Raw genomic sequence first — 27,358 nt, 5'->3', positions numbered from 1 at the left:
CAGTGACCTTCTAACAGTTCATAGATATAGATATAGATCTATAGATATAGACTGGCATATAGTAGCTACTAAATATTACTGAATGGGGAAGAGAATATCACAGAAGATATAATGGAAATAAATTAACCATAAAAACATATCTTTATTATTGTGTATGCTATTTGTCAGACACCATTTTCAACGGACAGAGAGTATCAAAATATGTAACAGGGAAAGACAATATTTTTATAAGCTATAAATTTAATATAGTGAAAATAACTAGTATGTATAGTTAACTGTTAACCATTTGTTATATGACCAATTCGTGGGTGAGAAAACTGAATATTTCAGAGATTAAGTAATTTGCTGAAGCTAACCACAAGTATATAATAAGATTTTTAGAATGACAATAGTATCTTTTGAGGACATTGTATTTACCAAACACTTTGCAAACATTACCTCTTTTAATGTTTTGAGCAACCTCATCATTAATTTTTGAGAGAGAAGGAGAGAGAGAAAGAAAGAGCAAGCAGGAGAAGAGTAGAGGGAAAGGGAGGGAGAGAATCTTAAGCAGACTCCATGCTCAGGGCAAAGCCCAATGTGGGGCTTGATCCCACAACCACAAGGTCATGACTTAAGATGAAGTTAAGAGTCAGATGCTTCACCAAGAGAGCCACCCAGACACCCCAACAACCTCATCATTAAGCTAGAGACTATTACCCCACTTACCAGAGGAGCCAGAACCCCAGAGAAGTGTCAATGACCATTAAGTGGCAGAGCCTATGCTTCCTCCCGACAATATCCTTGATGAATATATATACACAAATCCTCAACAAAATGCTGAATTTAACTGTACATTAGAAGGATCATACACTCTGATCATGTGGGATTCATGCCTGGGATGCAAAGTTGTTTCAAACGTATGCAAGTCAAAAATACGATAAACCACATGAATAGAATAATGGATAAAAATCATATGATCCTCTCAGTTGATACAAAGAAATATGACACCATTCCATGACAAGAGCTCTCTCTCTAAAACAGGTACAGAATGAACATACCTCAATGTAATAAAGATCTATGACAAACTCAGAGCTAACATCATGGTCAGTGGTGAAGAGCTGAGAGGTTTTCCTCTAAAATTAGGGACAAGACAAGAATACCCACTTTCCACTCTGATTCAACACGAAAACAAGGGGCGGGGGGGGGGGTCTGGGTGGCTCAGTCCAATGAGTGCCCAACTCTTGATTTCAGCCCAAGTCATGGTCCCAGCATCACTGTATTAGGCCCTGCCTCAGGTTCTGTGCTAAGCATGGAGCCTGCTTAAGATTCTCTCCCTCTCTCTCTCTCTCTCTCTCTCTCTCTCTCTCTCTCTCTCTCTCTCTCTCTCTCTCTCTCTCTCTCTCAAACAAAAAAGAAGAAGAAGGAAATAGTCAACCTAAACTGACATTTAACGACAGGTCTAATGGCGGGGGAGGGGGGCGGGGGCTGGGAAACGTGCACCCTAAAGAAAGGTGCCATGGGTGGAAAGAACAAACAGAACTAAAATGTGAATCTTAGGTCAAAAGTCGCAAGGGCAGGTGTTCTGAAGATACAAATTTGCAGTTGAACTTCCTCTTCCCCTTAGGCCACCCTGAATAGTAGCTGTTCATGAACAGCAGCATGAAGTCAGTCAGTTATCAGGGATAGAAGATTCTCTTTAACAAGACAGGAATAATATCTACAATACAAACTACAATAAGAAGAAACAATCCCAGGTGGTAGATACAACAAAGAAGGAATGAAGGCAGAAAAAGGAATACGTAAACCAATCTCTTTTCAAGTCCATGAATCAAGAAACAATCGTTTACAGTTCTTTCCCCTTCCAATTAAATCTGTGTGTGTGTGTGTGTGTGTGTGTGTGTGTGTAATTCTTAGACGAGAATAACACTTGTTAGAGGTAAGAGAAAAAAAGTTTTTCTTTCTCAGATGACAGAAGGCTTGCCGTAAGAAATATTGTGCACACAGGCACAATTAAAGCACATTTTAAAAATAGTTTAATTTCAAGATTGAATTTTACATAGTTTTCCAGAGGAATCTATTGTTTGGGGGTAGAAGAGAACTTTTCTGCAAGCTGGTATATATTGCTTAATACAGTTCAGCCTGGCCCCTCCTGATAGGACATTGTATTGTCCCCATCAAGGAGTTCTGCCAACAGGGTTATGACCAGAAGCGGAAGTAAAGTGTGATCAAGAATCTAGAATCCAGAGAAATATACTGATCAGTAAGATGCTTTGGGTGACTACTATTTCCTAGTTGTATCGATTATATAAGTAACCAAAAGCATGATGGGTCTGTGAGTTCAGATCACAGTTCTGAAGGGCATATCAGAAGCAGTTCCATTTGAAAGGGGCGCCAAAGGGCAGGGGAGGGAGAGTAAGAACACTAGCAACTATTGAGCCCCTGATATACACTTGACCCCATGTGCTGGTTTTCCTGCTATGCTTTACCAGCCCGCCATGCACTTCCTTCAATCTGTGGTTTTTCCAAATTGTTGCGTCGTTGGCCTCCCCAAGAATAATCATCTCAAGGAAATTGAGGTAACACAATGGCAACTGAATAGCCATGAGGAAACGAGTTCCTGTCATCATGGGACAAAGACCCCAAAGGCTCTGGTTTGGTCGCTGGAAAACATGCAGCTCAATTCAAGCCAAATGTGAGGAAACAACAGTATCAGAATGCAGGAAAGGTCAAGCTTTGCCACAGTGAACGCTGCTGTGGCTAGCTCCAATTCAGGAAAGAGAGATAAAGAAGGGACAGTCAGCTGAAACCCATAAATCTCTCCGCCATTCAACCTTTTATCTGAATATGTAAAAAAAAAAAATCTAGACAGGAAGTATGTAACCCTAGAGCAGTAAACTGATGCATTTATTAGCTATTACTGGGTTTTCCAAAGATGCAGCATAAGTTAATTGAGAGCTTCAAGGGAGGTCTTAAATGACTGGCCTCTTCTACCCATTTAAAATTTAGAAAATCAGAATATTCCTGATGAGAATCAAAACGGCTGTATTATTTGCAGAAACCAGGAACCCCCTGGACGCAAAATGTCTACCTGAAGACACCAATAACTGATCCCTGCCCGGGCACCATTTTGTAAATGGTGAGTCAAGTAAATATGACAAGTCCATGCAAAGGCACTAAATGTGCAATTCTCATTATTCAGTGACAACATAGGACCTGAGAGCGTGAGCCCTAACTTATAATTTGTCTGCCAGTTCAGATCTCTCCTCTAAGGAGTTTCTTTTAACTTGATTAAGAAACTTCAAATACACACGACACAACTATATACACATTTAACTACATGTCTATCTTTCTATCTATCTGTTATAGAAGGCTAACTTAAGCAAAAATAGCTACATTTACAAATTCAAGTACTACACAAGTCTGACATTATGCTTTTGGAATTACCTAGCAATCCTTCTCACTAGAAAATTTTGCCAGGTGTGATTAGGCTAACTGAGTTCTCAACCAATGGCTCCTAGAGGACCTTGGGCAATGTTTGGAGAGAGTTTTTTAAAGTTTTATTATTTAGGGGCACCTGGGTGGCTCAGTCAGTTGAGAATCCAACTTTGATTCAGGTCATAATCTTGTGGTCTGCAAGTTCGAGCCCCCGCAGACAGCCCAGAACCTGGAGCCTGCTTTGGATTGTGTCTCCCTCTCTCTCTGCCCTTCCCATGCTTGCTCTCTCTCTCTCTCAAAAATAAATAAATATTAAAAAATTTTTTTAAGTTTAATTATTTACTTTGAGAGAGAGTATGAGTGGGGGAGAGGAGGCTGACAGAGAGAGAGAGAGAGAGAGAGAGAGAGAGAGAGAGAGAATCCCAAGTAGATTCGGCGCTGTCCGAGCAGAGCCCAACCATGGGCTCGAACTCATAAACCGTGAGTTCATGACATGAGCCAAAATCAAGAGGCTCTCCTGGAGCCTCTCTGGAACTCACGAACTGCGAGATCATAACTTGAGCCTAAGTCAGACACTCATCCAACTGAGCCACCCAGGCTCCCCTGGAGATTTTTTTGATTCTCACAATTTGGGGTGAGGTGCTACCGGCATTTGTGGGTAGAGGCCAGGAATGCTACCAAACATCCCACAATGCCTGCAACAGCCACTTACAGCAGATGAGCCAGTCCAAAGTGCCAATACTGTCGAAGCTGAGCATTAGGATGTGGTCCTCTTTCCTTCATCACCCTGGTTGCACTGTCACTAGGCTGGCCTACCCATGCCTCACAGCCCTATGACCTGAGAAAACAAGCAATCAATTCTGAAATGAGAACAATTCTCTGGACTCTCCACCTGTCTGATTCCTACTTGCAAACCACGGAGTCCACTCTACCTGGTCGAAACCGAAAATGAATCTGTCCAAGACTATCAAGCCACTCGCAGAATTTCCAGGAGGGGTCAAAGAATCAGTGCTGGGGGCTAGGTAGCTGGAACCCTGCCCAAACCACAGTGCAACAAAGACACCGCACACATACTCGAGGTGCCTCTGCCACTGCTCTGACCAAAAGATCGAGGCCAGCTAGCGCCTGCTTTCTCTTGCGGCTCACCCTGCCGTGGAGGTTCCTGCAGAGGCGCCTACTGGGCAGAGAGAGAGTCACACAACACCTGCAGTGCATGATGACAATATGGAAAAGTACTGCAACTTGTGGATTTGTAAGATGACAACCAATTTTTAAAAAGCAGAGTGGACAGCACGGTAGTAAGGCTAAAAGTCAAAGGAATTTGCAGTCACCAACTGTAATTAAAATAGAGGTCTATTCGAGGGCACCTGGGTGGCTAAGCTGGTTGAGTGTATGAGTTAGGCGCCCAGGTTATGATCTCCCAGTTCGTGAGTCCCAGCCCCACATCGGTCTCACTGCTGTCAGCCTGTCAGCGCAGAGCCCACTTCAGATCCCCTGTCCTCTGCCTCTCTGGCCCTCCCCCACTGGTGCTCTCCCCCCAAAATAATAAAATAAATATTTTTAAAAGTATATATATACATGGGCACCTGGGTGGCTCAGTCTGTTAAGTATCCAACTTTGGGTCAGATCATGATCTCACGGTTCATGGGTTCAAGCCTGTCAGGCTCTGTGCTAACAACTCAGAGCCTGGAGCCTGCATTAGATTCTGTGTCCCTGTCTCTCTGCCCCTTCCCCACTCACACTCTCTCAAAAATAAACATTTAAAAAATTTTATATATATATATATATATATATATATATATATATAGTTTTCTTAGAGAATACATTTAATTATGTGTAAAAATATATATTAAATAAAGTGTCTTGAAACAGAAACACACACCAAACAAGGTTATGGAGTGCTCAGTTGATGAAAATGTTGTACGCAGAGGTGTGCAGGAGCCCCATCCTGTATTTCTTCCAGGAGCAATGATTCCATATTTGTTCATTCAGTATTTGTGGCAACGTAACAGGACATAACTGCTGCAGATAATGAAGAACCATTGCATTTTAGGAAGGCACCTCTCAGAATCAACATCACACGGAAGTATAAAGTCCTGAGGGCACATTTGAAAGGCTTAATGAGTGCCTGGTGAGAGGTTCACTGTACAGAAAGAGAGGCAGACCCAAAGAAGGACAGGCGGGAGGAAAAGACAAAGTCCTCCTACTTCCCCAAAATTATGGTTCTGCCTAAGCTCCAATAACTCAGCAGCTCCTGGAGTGAAAGTCCAGTGAAATTAAGATGATTGGCCAAACACCAAATAGCTCGGTGACCATTGCACTTGTACTTGGAGTTTGGTTCTGTCTTTTCTGCACTTACACCAGGGAGTTCCAGAAAGGTTTCCTCAGGACCATGCGTGGGGCCATCAATACAACATACACTCGTGCCTGTGGGCATGCCAGCCGAGTCAGGACTGCCCAACGGCAGCCAGCAACCAGCTGTAAGTCCTGGAAGGAATGCACCACCACCATGATTCAGCCTAAGGATATTTCAGAAAATAGCCTGCCTGACAGATGAACAAATTCCTGCCAGGGGACTAGCGATTCTAGGGCTTAAGACCCCTACAGACTCGCTTAACAAAGAATGACATTTCTCAACCTCAGAGACATACCCAAAAGTATACATCTGGCAATATTAACATCAACAAAAACAGTAAGAGCAATATTTATGGAGCACTTCCTCAGTGGCAAGCATTGGATTCAGAGCTTAGTGTACCTCAAAGTCAGGCCAACTGGAACAGCTTTTTGAAGAAATGGTTTCTATGAACATGGAAGTTTCTTTCATGTTGATGTAAATTTTGGCAGTTGTCATTTCTGAAAATCTCACCTTAGAGAAGTGTGTCCTGGCAGTAGTTGATCACTGAGAACTTAGCACTGGTTGTACTACATTGTATTTGTTTAAGGAAAACTGTTCCTAAAGCCCCTGGTGTGAGAAAGTGAGCAGGCTGGGTGCTAAGCACACCCAGTAGAACAGGATATCTGCTTGCAGGAATTACAGCTGGCAGAGGACAGGAGTCATGACCTGAAACAACAGGAAAGGAAGCGATATGACTGTAAGAAGTGACCTGTGGGGGCGCCTGGGTGGCTCAGTCAGTTGAGCGTCCAGCTTCAGCTCAGGTCATGATCTCACAGTTCGTGGGTTTGAGCCCCGCGTCTGGCTCTGTGCTGACAGCTCAGAGCCTGAAGCTGCTTCAGATTCTGTACCTCCCTCTCTCTGTGACCCTCCCCTGCTCGAGCTGTCTATCTCTGTCTTCCAAAAATAAATAAAAAGCATTAAAAATTTAAAAAAAAAAGTGACCTGTGGATGCATTGCTAGTGAGCTTCAGAGGATGGAGCAATTTCTCCTGCATAGGAGACATGGGGAAGGCTCTGGAGGAGGGGATGTTTGCACCGTATGTGAAGAGAGGGCAGTAGGGATGTGGTGGGAGAGAGGCTGGGGTTCAGATACAGGCAAAAACTAGAGAAAGTCAGTCTCTGGGCAGCACCACACCGCGCATATAAACAAGAGCGTCCAAGGGCATCTGGGTGGCTCAGTTGGGTAAGTATCCGACTCTGGATTTTGGCTCAGGTCATGATCTCAATAGTTCATGGGCTCGACCCTGCATTTGGCTCTATACTGACAGTGTAAAACCTGCTTGGGATTCTCTCCCTCTCTCTCTGCCCCTCCCCTGCTTGCTCGCTCATTCATTCTCTCTCTCTCTCTCTCTCTCTCTCTCTCTCTCAAAATAAATAAATAAACTTAAAAAAAATAAAGAAGAGAGTCCAGAATCTGTCATGTTCCAGGCCCAAGGATAGAACTAGGACCCAAAGATGGTGGGGATAGGACTCTAGTCCTGGAGGGGCTCCCGAGCAGCCCTGAGGCACCCCTAGAGCAGTGCTTCTCAAAGTGCAGCCTTTGGTGAGATAAGGAGCGCTTGCTGGAATGAAAACCACCCACTGATTCTTTTATTAAGTCAGTGTTGTCAGGAAACATGTGAGCTGATACAGTGACAGACTTGATTTGCACACAGGCCCAAGGACACTGCTGGAGGCCAGCAGCTGGTGTGACGTACTCGGAGTTGTGCTTCTCTAGAGCAAATGTTTACAGAACAGGGCATGTGCAAGAAGACCTACTGGGGCACAGAGGAAAAGCACTAAAATTTCTTTTCATATAGGGCCACAAGCTCTGAGCTGAAATCTTTGGGGCCAGATGTGCTTTGCATTTTCTTTTGGGTGTTAGAAAGGCAAAATGTGCACACACTGTGTAATAGATAATACACCCCACAGGCCATAGGGTGACACCAATTAATCATACACAGGAACGTTTCTGCAGCAAAATTTGTGACTGATTCTCAAACAGCATTTTTAATCCTGATTCTAAATAGTCTTTTATCAGTGCAGGTCAGATTTCGCTGATGTTGGGAGATCATTTCCCCTAGATTTCCTGTCATTTCTCCAGAGTCTGGTTCCTCTGAGCAAAAGCATTGACAAGCTCTGCTTAGAAAGGACAAAACAGCAAACATGCCTTGGAAGCCGAAGGGAGTGAGTATATATGATAAAGAGAATGTCTCCCTCCCCAAAGACATTCCGGGATTTTAACGTGTAGAGATGCCTCCTTCCTCGGAGATGTGCCAAGGGAGTAAGGATAATGTCTTGTCTTCCTCAGAGGCATCCAAAAGTAGCAGGCGCCATTATCACTCCACCCCCCACGCCCATCCCTGGAGCCTGGACTCAGCAGTTAAGCCATGAAGGTCACACAACCAACGAGCAGTGGAGCTGGGGAGGAACATGATTCTATAGGGTTCTGTCCAATGCCCAGCGCTGCTCTTACCCACTGAACTCGGATGGGGATGTGCCAAGAGCACTGGGAAAATGGTCTGCTATGAAACCTTATTTAAGGCGTATCTCAAAAAAAAAAAAAGGCATATCTCTTAACTTCTCTGTTTCTTGATCTGCAAAATGGGGCTAATACTTTCCTAACTCTGAAAATTGTGATGATGTGGTAAGATGATCATGGGATGGTATAGGGTGAGATATTCTGGAAATTAATAGGCAATGTAAAATGTAAGGGATTACAATTGAAGTTACTGGAATCATTATAGTCCTAAAATACACAAAAGGGAACTGAGTAAAGTGACTTGCCATTGTCTTCCATTGCAGTCTAGAAAGGCCCTTCGACACTCAAAGACCCAGCCTTGGTGAGTGGACAGGCCTTGGCTGACAAGACTCCCAGAGCATGACCAACCAAAGAAGGGAAGAGAGCTTGGGCACTGCAGAAACAGAATCGTCCTGCTTTCCATTTCTTTCATTCCAGAAATAGTTAGGCCTTCTCAGCAGGTTACAGGGAACTGCTATGTTTTGATTTTACCCAGAAGTTATCCAAGGAAAAGAGCAGTTCCAGAGCCCCTCTGAGCAAGAATGAGGATCACGCCCTTAATTCCCACTTAGCTAAACACTCTTCCTTGGCTAGTCTGACTGAGTTTAGAAAGAGTAAATATTTTTTGTAGGATCAAGTAAGTGATTTTGTTTTCTAAATACATGCTGACCTAGGGTCTGGGTAGAAGAAATACAGGTTCAGACTAGGTCTAGGGATCAGGAATTCACATCAGACACAGAGCTGGACATGTGCACAGTCCTCTCCTTACTCTTCATAGCAGCCCATGAAGGGACGATGGCTGCCCTCACTTTATTACAGAGGAGAGAGAAGCTTGGAGAGGCTAACTGATCTACCACAGACACACAGGCGGCAAGTACTGGAACTGGGGTCTAAACACAACTTGCCTATCTGCAACACGCATGCTGTTTCTAGAACACCCTGCTCAGCTGACTTATTTTTGAATCCCCTTCTTTGCCAGGTGCCCAAAGAACAGGCATTGTCATACCGATACCTCTTCATCTGTCCAAAACCATAACCATATTATTCCCTTGGCAGATTAGGAAAGTAGCTCTGTGGGGCGCCTGAGCGGCTCAGTCGGTTCGGTGTCCGACTTCAGCTCAGGTCATGATTTCACGGCTCATGAGTTTTAGCCCCGTGTCAGCCTCTGTGCTAACAGCTTGGAGCCTGGAGCTTGATTCGGATTCTGTGTCTCCTTATCTCTCTGCCTTTTTCCTGCTCACACTCTGTCTCTTTTTCTCAAAAATAAATAAACGTTCAAAAAAAGTTTTAAAGAAGGAAAAGTAGCTCTTTAAGACAATAAAGTGAGGGGCACCTGGGTGGCTCAGTTGGCTAAGTGGCTGACTTCGCTCAGGTCATGATCTCACAGTTTGTGGGTCCGAGCCCTGTGTCAGCCTCCATGCTGACAGCTCAGGGCCTGGAGCCTGTTTCAGATTCTGTGTGTCCTTCTCTCTCTGCCCTTCCCCTGCTCATGCTCTCTCTGTCTCTCAAAAATAAATAAACATTAAAAATTTTTAAATAAAGAATTTAAAAAAGACAATAAAATGAGGCTGTTGATTTTGCATCTTACCTTAGAATAATAACAACCAATCAATACCTTTAAAAGAAGTTGACATAGATGGCTTGCTCTCTGTGATTTCATTTAGCACTCAATTGCTGCATTCGACCTACACATACAATGCTGCCAAAAGGTGGAGGGTGGAGATATCAGAGCAAATCAGCCAGTTACCAGCGGTGATGCCCCTGAGACAGGGTCCAGCCTGGTGAGAGGCCACATCCCCCAGGAGGAAGCCAGGCTCCTTCAACAATAGCGACGGCTTACTGGTCCCTGCTCCTGCAGCTCTGGAAACCATAGGATTTCTCCTGCTCATGATCACACACTTCTGTTTATTGAGGCCTCCCTCTCAATTTTCCTCCCCACGACTTGTATTGTAACCCAGCACTAGAGGTTCTGGGTCCAGTGTAGGCTTGAAATGGAAGGTGAGATTTGACAAAGTTCTGGAAGAAAGTATTAAACATTATTAAAGAGTTCAAAAATCAAAGAGATGAAGAGAGAGAGAGATGGGGGAAGGGGGAGAAAAACAGAGAGAGAAAGAGAGAGGAAGGGAGAGAATTACCATTTTGCCTGAAGAAGGGGGATGCAGTGGAAACGCAGTCAGCTCTTTATTTGGGGGCGCATTGTTTTTGTTGCATAGAATCCCAGGAGATATCATCTTAGCTGTATCGCTGAGCATCTGGCACACGGTGGGCACGGTCTGGCACGTACCCACATTATCTGGAAGGGGTGCTCCTTCTAGCATGCCCATTCCACACAGCCACTGATGCCTTGAGAGAGAAAATGGGAATGGAAATGAAGAGGAAGGGGAGGGAAGGGAGGAAGAAGAATTGGGTCAGGGTAGGAAGAGGAAGAAAAGAAACAACTATTTATGATAAACATGCATGACCCAGAACTATGCTAAGCATATTACAGGCAACGAGCATTTCTCCCTGCAAACTGCAAAGCAGGCATGAATAACGGCATTTGACAGATGAAGAAACTGCAGCTCACACATGGCCACATGCATAATCAGCCAGCAGTCACTGAACCGTGACACTGATTTGAGTCAGGACTGAGGAGTGGACCAAAAAGAATTCTTCTCGGACAAAGAGGGGAATAAAATCCCTTTGCTTTTAAAATAATCATGTCATGTCACTATGGGGGGTAAAAAAGTTTTATTAGATTAGTGGGATATTTGCCTCCATTATGTTTTATATCCATACTCTGTATAGACAGTCCTGAGTTTTGATTCCAGTGCCACATGGGACAGTTACATCCAAAGCTGCAGTACCAAGTCTAGTCAGACACACCAATACATTTTTTTTTTGCAGTTTTTACTGAAGCAGAACAAACTTGAATCATATACTATCAGCGGAAGCTGTAACCAATCCTCAAAGCTAACAAGCCCTTGACCAGGGTTGCATGGTTTGGAGGGTGAACATCAAAATGCTTCTTGGAGGAGGGTCTGGGGCCAAAACCAAGCCCCCACTGGGGGTGAGAGAAGGCCAGGAACCAAGGTCTAGAGCCAGAAGCAGGGAGAGAAGCAGAGAAATAGAAAAATGAAGAGCTGGCTGGAGATAGTCTCAGATTAACAGATTGAAGATAGCATGTAGTTTACGTGTCCCAAGTGCACAGCGGATGAACAGCCCAGAATCATGTAAAGGAGTCCATCCTTGATACACTCGACCCTGTTGAAGTTCATACTTTTCATCACATATCACCAATTTACCATCTGGTTTCTACCCAGTTCTCAGTGCTATGCCCACCATATGGCTAGCAGCCAATAAATATTTGTTGAAGTATATGAATCAACAAATTTTTTAATGTGCCCAGAGAGTGAAGTTTCTATATTTACAAACCTTGACTCCATCTGAAAAGAGACACACCTGAGGGGCCAGTTGGCATCTCCCAATGACACCTCTGCACCTCTTTTTAGCCACCAAGACCCCCAGTTTGAACACAGTCTTCCCCTAACTAGGAAAGTATGTTTGCATCAGCACAAGAAATTTGGGCTCATCTCTCAGAGAAGAGGCATGAACCCCCATGACCTCCACTTGTCCCCCAGACACACAGTCAAGTAGTGGTTCCTTGTTTCCATAGTAATGAGTAATCGGCCTTCCCTAAATGTTCGATTACTCTTGCAGAACCCTCACAGTGCAAGGACTTCTATATACATGGAAGATAACACTCAAATCTAATGCCCAAGTCTGACTTCTCCCCACTTAAGATAATAAGAAAGACTGGTGAAAAGAGACTTCACACAATGCAAGAAGAGCACATATATCACTGATAATACCTCCCTACCACAACATTTAGGAGTTGCTTGCATGGATCAGCCTATATTCCAAAGGCTTTGGCTTGTCACACCCAGAAATAATTCACAGACTAGTACAAGATCAAGATCATGTAATAATACTCAAATGTATTCAACTAATGATGGTTTTACTCTTAACTCCTTTCAAAACAGAATTATGAAATACCTGTTATCTCCATTTAAGAGACAAGGAAACCAACCCTGGGAGAATAAACCTACCAAAAAGCTATATTTGTTGCTGCATAATAAATTACCCCATAACTTAGTTTAAAATAATAAGCATTGGGGCAGCTGGGTACTTCAGTCAGTTGAGCATCCAACTTCTGCTCAGATCATGACCTTGTGGTTCGTGAATTGACCCCCATGTCACGCTCACTACTGTCAGTGCAGAGCCAGCTTCAGATCCTCTGTCCCCCTCTCTCTTCTGCTCCCCCGCTTGTTCGTTCTCTCTCTCTCTCTCTCTCTCTCTCTCTCTCTCTCTCTCTCTCTCACGCACACACACACACACACATAAATAAAATAAATAAATAAACCTTAAAAAAACAATAACTGTTTACTATCTCACACAGTTTCTGTGGGTCAGGAGCTGAGAGGTAGTTGGGATGAGTTCTCCTGGCTTAGGATTTCGCATGAGATTTCAGTCAGTCTGTCAATGGGGACTACAGCCTTCAGAAGGCTTGACTGGGAGGGCTGGAAGGGTGGTGCTGGCTGTGGGTGGGAGTCCTCAGTTCTTCCCCAAGCCAGGCCCTCATGGGCTGCTTGAGTGTCCTTATAACATGGCGCCTCATTCCTCAGAGTGAGCAATCCAAAATACAGACAGCCAAGTGGAAGTTATCCATTTGGCTAGCCATAACGTCACTTTGACCACATTCTATTTATTAAAAGTAAATCACTAAGAGTAGCCCACATTCAATAGAGGGGAAAATAGATTCCACCTCTTTAGGACAAGTGTCTCAAACAATTTACATGTTTCAAAATTACCACAGAAAAAGAACTGGAATTTTCATTTATCCCTTTCTAATTTTACATCTTCATCTCTGTCCTTGATATCCAAAGTAGGGAAAATACAGCACACATATTTCCCTAGTTCATCTCCATGATGTGTAGCAGACATCATAAGCAATCCAGGACTCATTCTGCTGCAGCTAGACTTGGCCACACAATCTCTCTCAGTGTGCTTGAGGAAGTCACCACCGGTCATTTGGAGTTGGCACACAAGTAGACATGTACTCCATCACTGTCTACACCATACCTGTGTAGAAAAACCTCCTAGGCATGGCAGGTTTTGGCTTAGACTCCCTATCTATGGATCACCTCTTGAACCCTCTGTAAAACAAGATTTGTACTAATTAACCCCTCTGACAAGAGTTCTCTAAGAAGGAAAAAGCTTTAGAAAGCCTCATGTGTCCTATCTGCTAGAGGACCCTCCAGGTCCAGAACTCCACTATAACTGTGCACCCCATACTCCAGAGATGTCATCTATCCTCTAATGAAGGGAGGATGGGACTGTATCTGACACCCACACTCCTTTACTTGGTACAGGGGCCCTCATTCATGGGTGCACACTGGAGTCCCCAGTACTGGGGACTGGCTCCCACCCCAGGGATTCTGATGTCTTTGATCCCAGGATGCAGCTGGGATGCAGCCCAGGGTCTTTTCAGAGATCCCCACATGATGCTAATGTTTAGCCATGTCAGAACAACTGATTTGGCACTTGTTTTCATGGTCAAATAAGCTGTGTATGCATTAAAGCACAGCACTCTGTCACTGGTTTAAATGAACATATTAACAGAATTTAGAGAGTGATTAATCTACAGGCAATACTCAAAATTTGCTACTCTTTTTAAAACTGCCAATCTCGTTTTGACTTTAGATTGCCTTCCTCCTGTAGTTTTTACCTTCTTTATTAAATGAACCAACCCATCCGATTCAATAAAGATCAAATTACCTTGCACATGTAAGTGGCTTTAACACACATTTTTCATAAGCACCTCCAAACCCCCCACAAATATAATTCTATCCCAATTTCATAAAAATATGAGATCTCTTTGGAGTATATATAAATTTCTATTGATCTGGAATTTAATGATAGTTTTTAGTAAATACTTATACCACACAGTCAACACGTACTCTCATAATTAATAAGAGAGATTAGTTAGAGCATCTAAAAAATAAAGAGGGAAGTTAGATAGATAATCTAAAAAAATCTAAAAATTTTCTGTCCCTTATCATAACTATCCAAAAAGGACATATTTTTAACTGAGACATTTTTGTCTTTACAGTTTAGCCAAGGCAAGGGTAGACCATCAGCACAAGATACTGATGGTTTCTAGGGACAGAGGAAAGGCTGCAGTTCCCTTAACACAGCTCCTAAACTTTATTTCTCATTAAAACCACCTTTAAAAGTCCTCATAACCAGTTGTACCCAATATACTTAAATCAGAATCACTGGCAGTGAAAGTCAGGCATTTGCAAAATTTGTAAAAATTTCCTAGTTAGTAGCTATATGCAAAAAAGTTTGAGAACTATTGCCTTAAATTTTTACTGCTACTGCTAGGAATTTACCAAGAGAAGGGGAAAAATAGTTGGGGAGATGGAGGTAGGCAAACCATGAGAGACTCTTGAATACTGAGAAGAAACTGAGGGCTGATGGGGGAGGGGGAGTAGGGAAGGCAGGTGATGGGCATGGAGGAGGGCACTTGTTGAGATGAGCTCTGGGTGTTATATGGAAACCAACTTGACAATAAACTATAAAAGAAAAAAAATACTGCTAATTCTTTTAGAGAGCAAGAGACCACACAAGTGAGGGAGAGGGGCAGAGGAAGAGAGAAACTGAGGCAGGATCCATGCTCAGCCTGGAGGCAGATGCAGGACTCCATCCAACGACCCTGGGATTATGACCTGAGCCAAAATCAAGAATCAGAAACTCAATTGACTGAGTCCCCCAGGCCTCCCCTTACTGCTATATCTGTATGGATCTATGAACAGAATAAATTTTCTAAATCCTCAAACTATTTCAAGAAAAAAATAAAACACCTTCTCAGAAGGGACATATTTGAATAAAAAGTTCATAACTAGCATAGACTGTTACACAGTTAAGAACTTGAAAAATACATGTTTCTTCACTTACCACGTGCCCTCCTCCATTTAACATTAAAGCAGAACATATTATTATTATTTCGATTTGGAAGCTAAGCAAAAATGTAGTTTATCAATGTGTTCTTTTTTTCTCTCTTTGCCAAAGCTGACTTGTCTAGTCATGTCACATATGTCTCACAACCAAAGACCAAATTAAAACTGATGTCAAGAATCAAGTTTTTTAATCATAAAATAAATTAATTTTATTTAATAAATTAAAATAAATTTTAATCATAAAAAGAAATTTTATTTCTATTGTAAGGGATTTATTAGATTAACTCACAAAACTTATCATCCATATCACCTTTTTATTTCTTAATCATCTACTACTGCCCTACAACTTCATTTATTTAACTGATTTATATCATTAATTCCTCTTTAGTATTTTTATTTTCAGTGTGTGCCTTACATGGACTCTAAGAGAAAAGATCATACTAATTGAACATGTGCCATGTGTCTAGAGTTATATTGGCACATCAAAAATTTTGTGTTTCCAAAACTATGTTATTCAATTTGCAGTTTACAGTCAGTAATAAAATCAGCTTAGTGGCCTGACCACCTTTTTGTTAATGACATAGTATAAAACAGAAAAAACTAGAAAAGAGTAGTGGATAGCAGCATGCTTCCCACATATTAAGAGTAAGTTTAATTAAATGAGATTTTGTTTCAGTGTGTGTGTGTGTGTGTGTGTGTGTATGTGTGTGTGCATGCGCACGCCCACACGTGTATGTTTACATAGAGTTGGTGGAGCCTTGGAAAATCAAACAAAAACATATGACAATGATTGATATCCTAAACTAATTTTTAAATGCATATTAGTTATTTGTAGGACTAAAACTCACACGCAATCTATGATAATTCAGTCCATTTAAAACTCACTAATAGCCACTAATTGTCCTCCACACCTGCATCCCTATGACACTGATTGTGACTGATGAGGTCCTTCTTCCTGCTGTTACCCACATAGCATATACAACCTATTTATGCTCTGAACTAACTGAAATGAGGGGAATATAGCCACACTCAATGTCTGCCAAGAATTCTACATAGTGGTTCAGTAAAATGAGGCATCGTATTTCACTCCAATGCACACAGTTTGAATGCTGAGAAGACACATATAAATTGATTCAACTAATCAATATTTGGGTGCCTACCATACGCTAAGCACAAGAAAATTAAATATGATTGTTTATACTGTGGAATTATAATAAAGTTCTACCTGCATTAGTGGTAAGTCAAAGGAGGCCACTAATTGCTATATGGGTTCAGAATGGTGAAATTCAGAGCAGACATCAAGATAATTTGAACAATTTTTAAAATATTGAAAACACAGAATATCACAAAGTATGAGAAACCACTGAAGACAAAATTTCATAAGCCACCAGCATACCTGCCTTACAGCAAGATGACAGATTTCAGAAGAGGTTAATGGGTAACCACATGTATGAATATGTATTGATGGATAGAATTTATAGAAATGTATAATGTATGTTTGTATCTATTTCATTTGATCCTCAAAGTGTTTACAAGTGGAAAGTACTATTTGGCATACATGCTTCCTTATCAAGTCATTACAACATCTTCAAATACTTTCCTTTCCAAATCGATATTTACATGAGTTATAACAAAAATAACCTGTGTCCTCCATAGTTTAATTGTAGTGCGGATGTTCAGTGGCCTTCCTTTAGGTAAGAGGCAATAACTAGACAACAGACTTTTCTCACTGCAAAGGGACAAATATTTGTGGAATGTGCTTCTCCTCCGTTATCCTCCTCTCTGCAAACTAACATTTGACAAACTCTTAGACACAGTGTGATAAGCAGGAGCACTGTAATCAGAAATAGGCTCTGCAACACTGAAAAACAGCTTCCTTATGGAAAATCATCTTGCGTTTAAAGGGCTGATGAAGGGTTAGGAGAAAGAGTTGATAATCATGTCTAGGCTACTTGAATTCTGCCTGGAGTAACCAAATTTGCTTTAGAGCTTAGTTCCTCAAAAGATGGGAGGTTTTATTCTTGCCCATGGTCTTCCATCTTTGATCTCCTTTCCAAGGATAAGTAAGATACCAAGATACCAAGTACACATGGGGCTATTTTATCAATATTTATTTGCAGATGTGTCTAAAGTTTTCCATTTCTTCTGGAGTTTTTATTGCTTTCGTTATTGTTTTTCCGTTCTGATTATAATTATAAAAATTTTCAATAATGTTTTGTAATTACACTTCAATTCACGATCAGTATAAACTATATTCCACATTCAGCATGTTGATTTGGTGTCCTTAAGAAAAGACCACAGGTGAGAAACCCAGGCACCTGAGTTCTAGTCAGCTCTGTCATGCTACTGTGTGATCCTCAACAAGCCCTTGGCCCATCTGGACCCGAGTTGTCTCAACTATAAAATAAAGAGCTTCAAGAAGATGTTTCTCCTCCTTTAGATGATTAGACCTCCTTTAGTGCTAAAATTATACAACTTGGGCTTAGAACTGTCTCACCTGCAAGACCTTTGTACACTGGCTACTCACATGCTAGCCACAGCCCCCTTCTGTCTTGCCTTCCTCAGTCATGGGCTGGAAAGCTAACATTCTTAATTCTCAGACCCCTTGTGTTTACACTGGATGGCCATGTAAGCATGTTCTGGCCAGTGATGTTAGCTGAAGCCTCTAAGAGGAAATTCCATAATAGCTTTTCAAAAAAAAAAAAAAACCCACACAGACTCCGCTGTAACATCCCTTCATTCTTTCATCCCTCTTCTATCTTCCTGCTTGGATGTGGCTGTGGGCATAAAGCCACATCATGTGACCATGAGGCACAAACATGAAGACTAAGGCCATAAACTAATGCTAGCAAAATAGGAAAGGAACCTGGTTTGCAAATGTATCCCCAGACCTGGCTTTTCTCCATCATGCTCTTGTTGCTTGAAACAAATAAATCCTTGACCAATTAAAGCACTACTAATTGGGCTTTCTTAAATGGAGCCATAATAAACATTAAAAATTAGCTTTCCCAAGGGGCATCTGGGTGGCTCAGTCAGTTAGCTAGTCATAGGGAACTCCCATGAGTTCCCCATGACTCTTGATCTCAGCTCAGGTCATAATCTCACAGTTCGTGGGATCGAGCCTCACACCAGGCTCTGCACAGACAGTGTGTATCCTGCTCTCTCCCTCTCTCCCTGCCCCTCTCTCACTCTTTCTCAAAATAAACAAATAAACATTAAAAATATATCTTTCCCAAATAGTAATAATTTAGAACATACTTTAATATACTTTAGAATTAATCCTCCTCCTAGGAACCAGTTTCCACTTCGAGATGACTTTCTTCACCTTGTTTAGAGCTTCTATGACTCCTCCTTAGCATTCAATCCCACTCCTCTAGACGTGCTCTCAGACCCTTCGGAGTAGAGCCAATCACAGCCTCCTCTATGCCACCACCATTCTGGTACTCTCCTCTGTCTTTGCCCCACCTCCTTGTACTAGGATTTACTGGGTCTAGCTTTCCTCCTTACAAACCATGAATCTCCAGAGGACAGTCAGCATGTCTTACACAGCCTTGTTTACTTCAAGTATAGCTTTGAACCTGGTATACACAGAGATTCAATAAATGGTAGTTTAGTTATTTAATGTTGAACAAGTACATTAATCCATTAATATCATTATCCTTTGGCAGCCTCCTTATGGAAGTGGCTGAAGACAAATGGACATCATGTGGACTTTTCTATGTACAGACTAGGCTATCTAGACTGTATACACAAACATCACACAATTGGCATTAGCATTCACCTCTGCACACATTACAAACTTACTTTCAAGAGGCGTTTCTTTCCAGCATCAAATCTATTTCTAACTCAGCCAATCTCCCACCTTTTCTGAGGCAGCAATAAGATTGATACTAAATTTATTAGCGTAAAGGATATAAAAGATGTTATCAAGGTCCTGAAATGTATAGGAATGAAAAATGGGGAGCTTTTCACAAACAACAAGCAACCATTTATAGTGTTACATTTATAATGCCTGGGAGGCATGCATTATGCCTTTCCTGGAACAGCATCATAACAAATGAAGGAGATGGCAAGATATTCATTCTTTCTGATCTATTGATTTGCTTGGCATAGCACAAGGAGGAGACATTCAGAACTACAGATTGTGTGTGTTTTTAAGGCAAGGACTACCTTAAAAAGGTCAAAAAAGTAATTGAGATGTAATAGGACTGTGTGAGATTACATTAAAGCCTACAGTTATTCAGTTTATTACATTTTGCTATGAACCACTAAAATGTCTATCTATCTAAGCAAATTGAAGCTGATTCAGTTATGCTTAAGAATGCTCAGATAATTAATATTTTAGTGGACCTCATTCAGTGAAGCTATGGATTAAAACATGTTTTCTTAAAGGAAGTGATTTGTCTAGTGAAAAGCACCATGGTTGAGAAAAGCATTCTAAAACTTCAAATTATCCACATACCAAATTCACATTTGGGGCTACAATCTTTGTCTGTACTATGATATAACTAATGTACTAGTTGTTTTACTTGGAGAAATTTACTCTTTTTTCTCTTCTACTTAAGTAAGTTTATTTTAAAAGGAATTGCATAAATTTAAATAACACACACACACATATACATATACACATAACCTCCAAAAGTGTCACAGCCTTGTACTACACACACACACACACACACACACACACACACACACACACACACTCTCAGACACACTGTTGTCTGAGGCTCTGAGCCTAAGGTCTGATCTTTCATTATTAAGAAGTTAGATAAGGGGGTACCTGGGTGGCTCAGTCAGTTAAGTGTCAGACTCTTGATTTCAGCTCAGGTCATGATCTCACAGTTCATAAGTTCAAGCCCCACATAGGCTTCACGTGGCCAGTGCAGAGCCTGCTTGGGATTCTCTCTCTCCACTCTCCCTCTGCCTCTCCTCTGCTCACTCTCTCTCTCAAAAAATAAATAAATAAAACCTTTTTTAAAATTTAAAAAAAGTGAGATAAAACACAGCAGAAAAGTGAACACACTGGGACTAACCTGAGACTTCTTCAATGACATATTAATGAAAACAATTAAAAAGAGAATAACTTCCTGAGAAAATGTGATTTAGTATTGCATCCACATGCCACATCAATTTCTCATAAATACTATGAGATATACACACCCTATAGTGTGGCAAATATGAGTATAGTAGAAAGAGCACAGATTTTGGAGCCAGAGAGACCTGGATATAAACTCCGGCCCCATCACTTCCTGTGTAACTTGGACAATTTCCATTATCTGTGCTTCAGCTTCCTCATCTGCAAAATGGACATAACAACATATCACAATGGCATATAGTTATAGAATAGAGTCATAATTTGCAAAAGAATGCTGATGTCTCAAGATATCTATAGGTTTTTTTTTTTTTTTGAGAGAGAGAGAGACAGTGCGAGCAGGGGAGGGTCAGAGAGAGAGGGAGACACAGAATCTGAAGCAGGCTCCAGGCTCTGAGCTAGCTGTCAGCACAGAGTCCAACACAGGGCCCGAACCCGTGAACCATGAGATCACCAGACACTTAAGCGACTGAGCCAACCAGGCACCCCTCTATAGTTTTATTTTTAAATGTTCTGAAACATTTCAACATGGCTAGGCTGAACTGTGCCTCCCAGAATTCTCAGAAATATTCCTGGTTAGGGTGCAAAAGACATTTTTATGTGAGATTGGGAGGATGAAAAGGAAGCATTTGTCATTTTTATTTTTATGCTCAGGCTCCTATGAGAGGAAAATCCCAGTAAAGGTGACTAGAACTGCTGCTAGCCTCCTCTCCCTCCTGGAGGGATTGTAGAGATCAGTGCCACCACCGTGCACACAAAAGATGCAGAGGTAGCGATTCCTACAGCGCTGCCATTCAACTTGCTGATCTGGCTGATTTGCCTATGCAGGAGACAGAAGGACAGTGGAATACCATCACCTTAATCAGATGGTCACTCCAGTTGTAGCTGCTATTCCAAAAACAGCATCATTGCCAAAGCGAACCAACAAATTCCTTAACACCTGGTATGCCATTATTGATCTGGAAAATGCTTTTTTCCCTTTACCTGTTAATAAAGACCATCAAGAGTAGTTTGCTTCAGCTGAAAAGGCCAATAATTTCCCTTCACTATTCTATTCCAAGGGTATAACAACTCTCCAGCCATAGTCTATCGGAATCTTGATCACCTTTTCCACTCTGCAGAACATCATCCTGGTTCCTCTCACTGATACTATGTTGACTGGACCTGGTGAGAGGTAGTGACTACTCTACACCCTTATTAAGTTACTTCCATGCCAGAAGGTATAAAATCAATCCCACTAAAATGCATGGGCTTCCTACCTTGGTGAAAAGGTGAGGAATACAATGGTCTAGGGCATGTGGACATATCTCTTCCAAGGTGAAGGGCATGTTGTTGCATCTGGCCCTTCCTACCACTAAGAAGAGACACAATCCTCTAATGAACCTCTTTGTATTTGGGAGGCAGTTAATACCTCATTTGGGGACATTAACTCCAACACATTTACCCTGTGATACAAAAAGTTTCCAGTTTCAGGTGAAGGCCCAGACAAGAGGAGGCTCTCCTGTAAGTCTGGGCTGCTACCAGGCTGCTCACTTACGGCACAGTACCCGTAACAAGGACAGTGCTTTACATGTCAGCAAACAGGGATTCTGTGTGGAGTGTTTGGCAAATCTCCATAGATAATCACAGTGCGGAGTCTAAGGATTTTGGAGCAAAGCCACAGATTCTCTGCAGGTAACTACTCTCTTTTGGAGAAACAGCTTATAGATATCTATTGGGCCTTTATAGAGACTGTTAGTCATGGGCCACCAAGTCACCATGTGTCCTGAGCTGCCTATCGTGTCCTTGGTCCTGTCTGACCCATGAACCATAGAGTTGAGAATGCACTACAGCACCCCATCATCAAATGGAAGAGGTACACTTATTTGATATTGAACTCTTAAAGTAACTAGTATGTTCTGTGGGGAAGTACAGTCCCTACTCCTGATACATTGCCTTCTCTTCCTCAGTCCACCTATATGGCCTCATGAGTTCTCTAAGACCAGCTAACTGACATGGATGAAAGCTAGGTTTGTTTTACAGGAGGTTCTGCATGACACATAGGCACCACCTAGAAGTGGACTGCTGCAATTTAGCCCCACTTTGAGTAGCCCTGAAAAACAATGTAAAAGGAAATCTTCCCACTAGGCAGAAAGAAGAGCAGTGTACCTGTTCATCTTGCCTTGGATTGATGGCCAGAGGCCCTGGTCTACAACAATCAATCAATCAACAATCAAGTCTTCAACTCAGTATGGCTTTCCTGCATATCGCTCCCGGCAGCTAATTCTGGAGGCTGGTACTCTGTAGATGGGACACGATTTTCCCATACTCTATCAGAGCTGATGCTGTCAATGGGTTCAGCTTTTTCCTGAATTAATGGGGCAAATTTTGTGCCAACAAAATTTGTCTCCTGGTTAACATAAAGCCAGACTTTAGATGAATAGAAATTTCTAAATGATTTCCAAATAAAAGCAAGAGATCTATGAAAAAATCTAATCATGGCTGCACACTACACTGACTCCCAGAGATTTGGAGGAAGTCAGAGTCTGGCCTCAGGTCACCAGATATCATAATCACCACCGTTTGCCTTACTGAGGACAGCCTCCAAGGAGAGATTCAGACGGCCAAGGCCCAACATGGCCCACAATCCCAGCCCCAAGAGCTCCCCCACAGCCAAGGTTCCACCAGGCCACACCCCACAACACACCAGAGTCTCCCCAGCTATTTTGCCCGGAGCCCAGTCCAGCGCCTGAGAATGAATGCAGAATGTTGGGGCACAGGAAGAGGGGAGAACAGGTCAAAAAAGAATTCACATGTAATCTTTGTTAAAAAAATTTTTTTCAAACATCACCAAAGTAGAAGAATATGGTAAATACCCATGTACCTATTTCTTATATTCAATAATGTTACTGTTTTGCTATTTTGTCATTCTCTTCTCTTCTCTCTCTCTCTCTCTCTCTCTCTCTCCCTCTCTTCCTCTCTCTTAATGTGTGTGTGTGTGTGTGTGTGTGTGTGTGTGTTTGTGTGTGTGTTTAGAAATTCATGATAGAATAGAAAAGAGAAAGAGCTTTTGGGGGAGGGAAGTCAATTTTGCAAAACTCTGTCCTTAATCTTTCTAGTCTTATAAATCCAACTGCTGACTCAGCTCTCCACTGGCTCTCTTGTAAGCATTCCAAATGTAACAGAAATTTTGATTCATCATTTCCTTCCCCAGACCTGCTCCACCCCTGTCTCCCTCACCCTAGGAAATGACACCACCAAGGAAATGACACCACCATCCACTCATTGTTCAGTATGAAAACTTGGGAATCAACCTTGACTCCCCTCTACCATGGGACCCTTTGCAAAAAGAACGTTTAGAGGGAAGACTCAGAACAGAGAGGCCATGATAGCATGAGAGTTACGAATATGGAGGATCCTGGGTTCACTGCTGCCTAACTAGCTCATGAGGTTTGTGAATGTGGTCAAGATACCAACTACTCCAAACTTCAGGTTTAAAATATCAAAATCATGACAGTGTCTACTACTCCACAGTTGCAGTGAGAATTAATGACCTCAGTGTGGCAGCTGTCCAAGGTCAGCTCACCTAGGGCACTAGACAGTAAGCCTCTTTCTGGTTCATGGTCTCCTCCATGCAGTGATGGTGGAAAGACAGAATGATACATGACAACAGTTCATCTACAGTTGAGCAGCAGCATCAGGAGAAAAGATTCATTGCCCCAGAACCTCCCACCCTAATTACACTTGGATTTACATACTTTTTACCAGACCAAACCCTTTTCATTGTTTATTCCCTCTTCTAACTGTACAGGTTTCATACCAGACCCCTCTGGGAGTGGAGCACATGGTGCTGCCCCCTTCCATGCTCACACTAGGCTTTGACACTAACTTCTCTGTGTCATGTGGCCACTATGATACAGACCTCAGTTTAGGTTCCTTGTCCACCTTACTTGCAGCCTGTGGTGTCTCCTCAGTGGATATGATTTAATAGTTCACTTATTAAGATGAGTAATTCAGATGATAAACCCAAAATTATAATAACTTCTGGTGTAAGCAAGAAGTCCTCAACCATGCAAAAAATATGTGTTCTAATTTGATTAAGTATCAGAAGTAGATGTATTATCATTTAAGGACCAAGTTGTTCCATGCTATTTCACTCACTGATGAAATAATCATTTAAATGTATATGACTGATAGGGGAAATGTTTAAGATAATGCAATATACATCGTTGGGGCGCCTGGATGTCTCAGTCGGTTAAGTGTCTGACTTCGGCTCAGGTCATGATCTCATGCTCTGTGAGTTCAAGTCCCATGTCGGGCTCTGTGCTGACAGCTCAGAGCCTGGAGCCTGCTTCAGATTCTGTATGTCTGTCCCTCCCCTGCTCACACTCTGTCTCTCTCTCTCTTTCTCTCTCTCTCAAACATTAAAAAACTTAAAAATATATACATTGTTTTAAAATATACCAATAAGTTAATTATATTTTAAAGCTATAGTTAAAATATTTATATTTGTCATTTATATTTACATCTGTATATATCTAATACAATCATAAAGGGTTATTAATACACTGTAAAATGTTATGTGAATAATTTATAAAATAAGTAAAACTAGAAGTAGGTTTTATTATTAAATAAAGTCTGTGCCCCTTACAATATTACTTTTATATAGACCTTATCTCTACTCTGAAAGATCAAGAAACCTAGCTTTACTAGCTAGGGGAATTTATGCTAAGGTAAATGCACCCTTCATTTACCAACAGTTGGTACAACAATTTAAACACAATTGGAGAAATGGAACGGTCTATAATTAGACTCAAAAAAGGAAACGTGACCTAGATCTCCAGAGCCAACCTACCTAGACTTTGGGGCATGTTTTCCTGGCCTGGGATTAGTCATCTGGCCTTGACTTTACAGCTTATTACAAAGACTAATTTTGTCGTTCATAATTGCCTGTATCCCACTTTACTGGAGCATTCTGTACAGAGTCAAAAATGCACACTGTCAGGTCAGATCACTCAACAGTGAATCCTGAAGTAAAAGGAGCAAGAGGTATTAATTTGTCCAAGTACAAATACTGTTTTCTGGACAATCTCCCAACAAGCAGAATCTCAGTAATGAGGAATATCTTAGTGCTGTGAATTAATGTCCTATGGCCTCATTTTATCCACCCTTAACCAGAATGAAAATTTAGAAAAACAAACCTCTGAGAGCCCACAGCCAGCACTAACAGTAAGACCATGATGTCCTACTGAAGATCAGCAATGTCACAGAACACCACCATCAGAGGTCATGCTGGGATCATGTCAGTGAGATAAAAGTGAGACTCCTTTGCAATTATTTCTTTTTTTTTTTAACATTTATTTATTATTGAGAGACAGAGACAGAGCATGAACAGGGGAGGGGCAGAGAGAGAGGGAAACAGAATCTGAAGCAGGCTCCAGGCTCTGAGATGTCAGCACAGAGCCTGACATGGGGCTCGAACTCACAAACCGCAAGATCATGACCTGAGCCAAAGCCGGATGCCCAACCAACTGAGCCACCCAGGTGCCCCTGAAATTATTTCTGAGTGCAGACAAAAACGAGGATACTGGGAAAACCATGAAAATAACAAAATAACCTCCCTCTCTCAGCTAACATGAGTGACCACTCCTCTGCTTCTTTACACACTCCACAAAAACACCTAACACAGGCTGAAATCCTGAGCTGCTTCCTGGTGTGGTCTGCTTTGTTGGAGCAAGTAACAGACAACTTTGTTCCACTACAGATGTGTTCTCGGGGAACTTGGGCTCTGGACAGTGTCAACATCGAGAGCTACACTGAGTCCTTTGACCCAATAATAATCCAAAGACAGGGTAAACAGAAGAAATTAGAACTAGAAATAGCAATTATCACTCACTAGATATGTGTCTGAAGGAATTTTCACATGGTTGCCTTTATTTCCCACACAAGCTCCATGAAAGTTTTCCTTCCCAGACAGCCTCGGGCCAATCCCTCAGCCAGCGCCCTTTGCTCCACCTCACAGGACGTCCCAAAGCTGACCCTTCATCACCTCTACTGCCCTTGCCAAGCCCAGCTATCCTCAGCCACCACCTGCTCTATGGCCACAGCCTTGACCTCAGTTGTGGCCCCCAGTCCCCTCCCATGGTGCTTCTGTCTCACTACAGCAAGAGGGCACTTTACAAACAGGAAATATACATGTCTACATAATATTGAGTTTATGAAAAAGTGCTCAACATCAACAAGCAGCTCAACATTTTCAAATTAAAGCATCATGTTGCTCAGTGTAGTACTTGGCACAAAGTGACTTCTCAATGGATATTTATTATTACATGAGAAGCAATTTTTCATCTAACAATTGGCAAAGATTTAAAAATAGAAATTCAGAGTATTGGCAAGGGCTCACAGAGACAGCACTCCATACACTTCTAGAGAGATTGTGTATTTTATTAGAACATTTGTCTCAAAAGTCTGAAATGTCCGTACACTTTGAGAAAGCACTTTCATATTTAAACTTTTGATTTATGGATTTAATTAAGGATGTGTACAAAGATGTATATTCAGTAGTCCAGGCACTTTTAACCTTACATGTTCAAGAACAGATTTTTTTTTAGGTTATAAAAATTCATCATGAAATTAAAAGATACTTTTCTGTATTCATTCTATATTGCTGCCATAATTGTTTACCACAAACTGTGGCTCAAAACACACAAATTTATATCTTAAATAAATGGAGGATGGAAGTCAGAAGTGGAGCTCACTGGACTAAAATCAACATATCAGCAGGGCTGTGTTCCGGCTCAAGATTCTAGGAGAAAACCCACCTCCTTGCCTTTTCTAGTTTCTACAGGGTCCAACATGTAAGTTACCTACATTTCTACATTTCTTGACTCATGGCCTCTCTCCCCATAGCCAAAGCCAATAGCTCATCATTTTCAAATCTCTCTCTGATTCTCACCTCCTCCTCTGCCTCCTTCT

At 41.8% G+C, this 27,358-nt stretch overlaps 1 long non-coding RNA gene across 1 annotated transcript in view; it reads right to left on the bottom strand.

Moving 5' to 3' along the window:
- Nucleotides 1-9,963: 9,963 nt before the first annotated feature.
- The window catches only part of LOC115305696, a 32,329-nt gene continuing 14,934 nt past the window's right edge, over nucleotides 9,964-27,358 (bottom strand). The window contains exons 5-6 of the long non-coding RNA XR_003914949.1: nucleotides 10,447-10,654; nucleotides 9,964-10,327 (exon numbers count right to left, since the gene is read on the bottom strand). This is a non-coding gene — a long non-coding RNA (uncharacterized LOC115305696). The remainder of the gene's footprint in view (nucleotides 10,328-10,446; nucleotides 10,655-27,358) is intronic.

This window comes from Suricata suricatta, chromosome 2, assembly GCF_006229205.1.
Source record: "Suricata suricatta isolate VVHF042 chromosome 2, meerkat_22Aug2017_6uvM2_HiC, whole genome shotgun sequence".
Classification (NCBI taxonomy): Eukaryota; Metazoa; Chordata; class Mammalia; order Carnivora; family Herpestidae; genus Suricata; species Suricata suricatta.
Note: the sequence above shows the minus strand (reverse complement) of the source record. Positions and strands in the feature narration are given on the sequence as shown.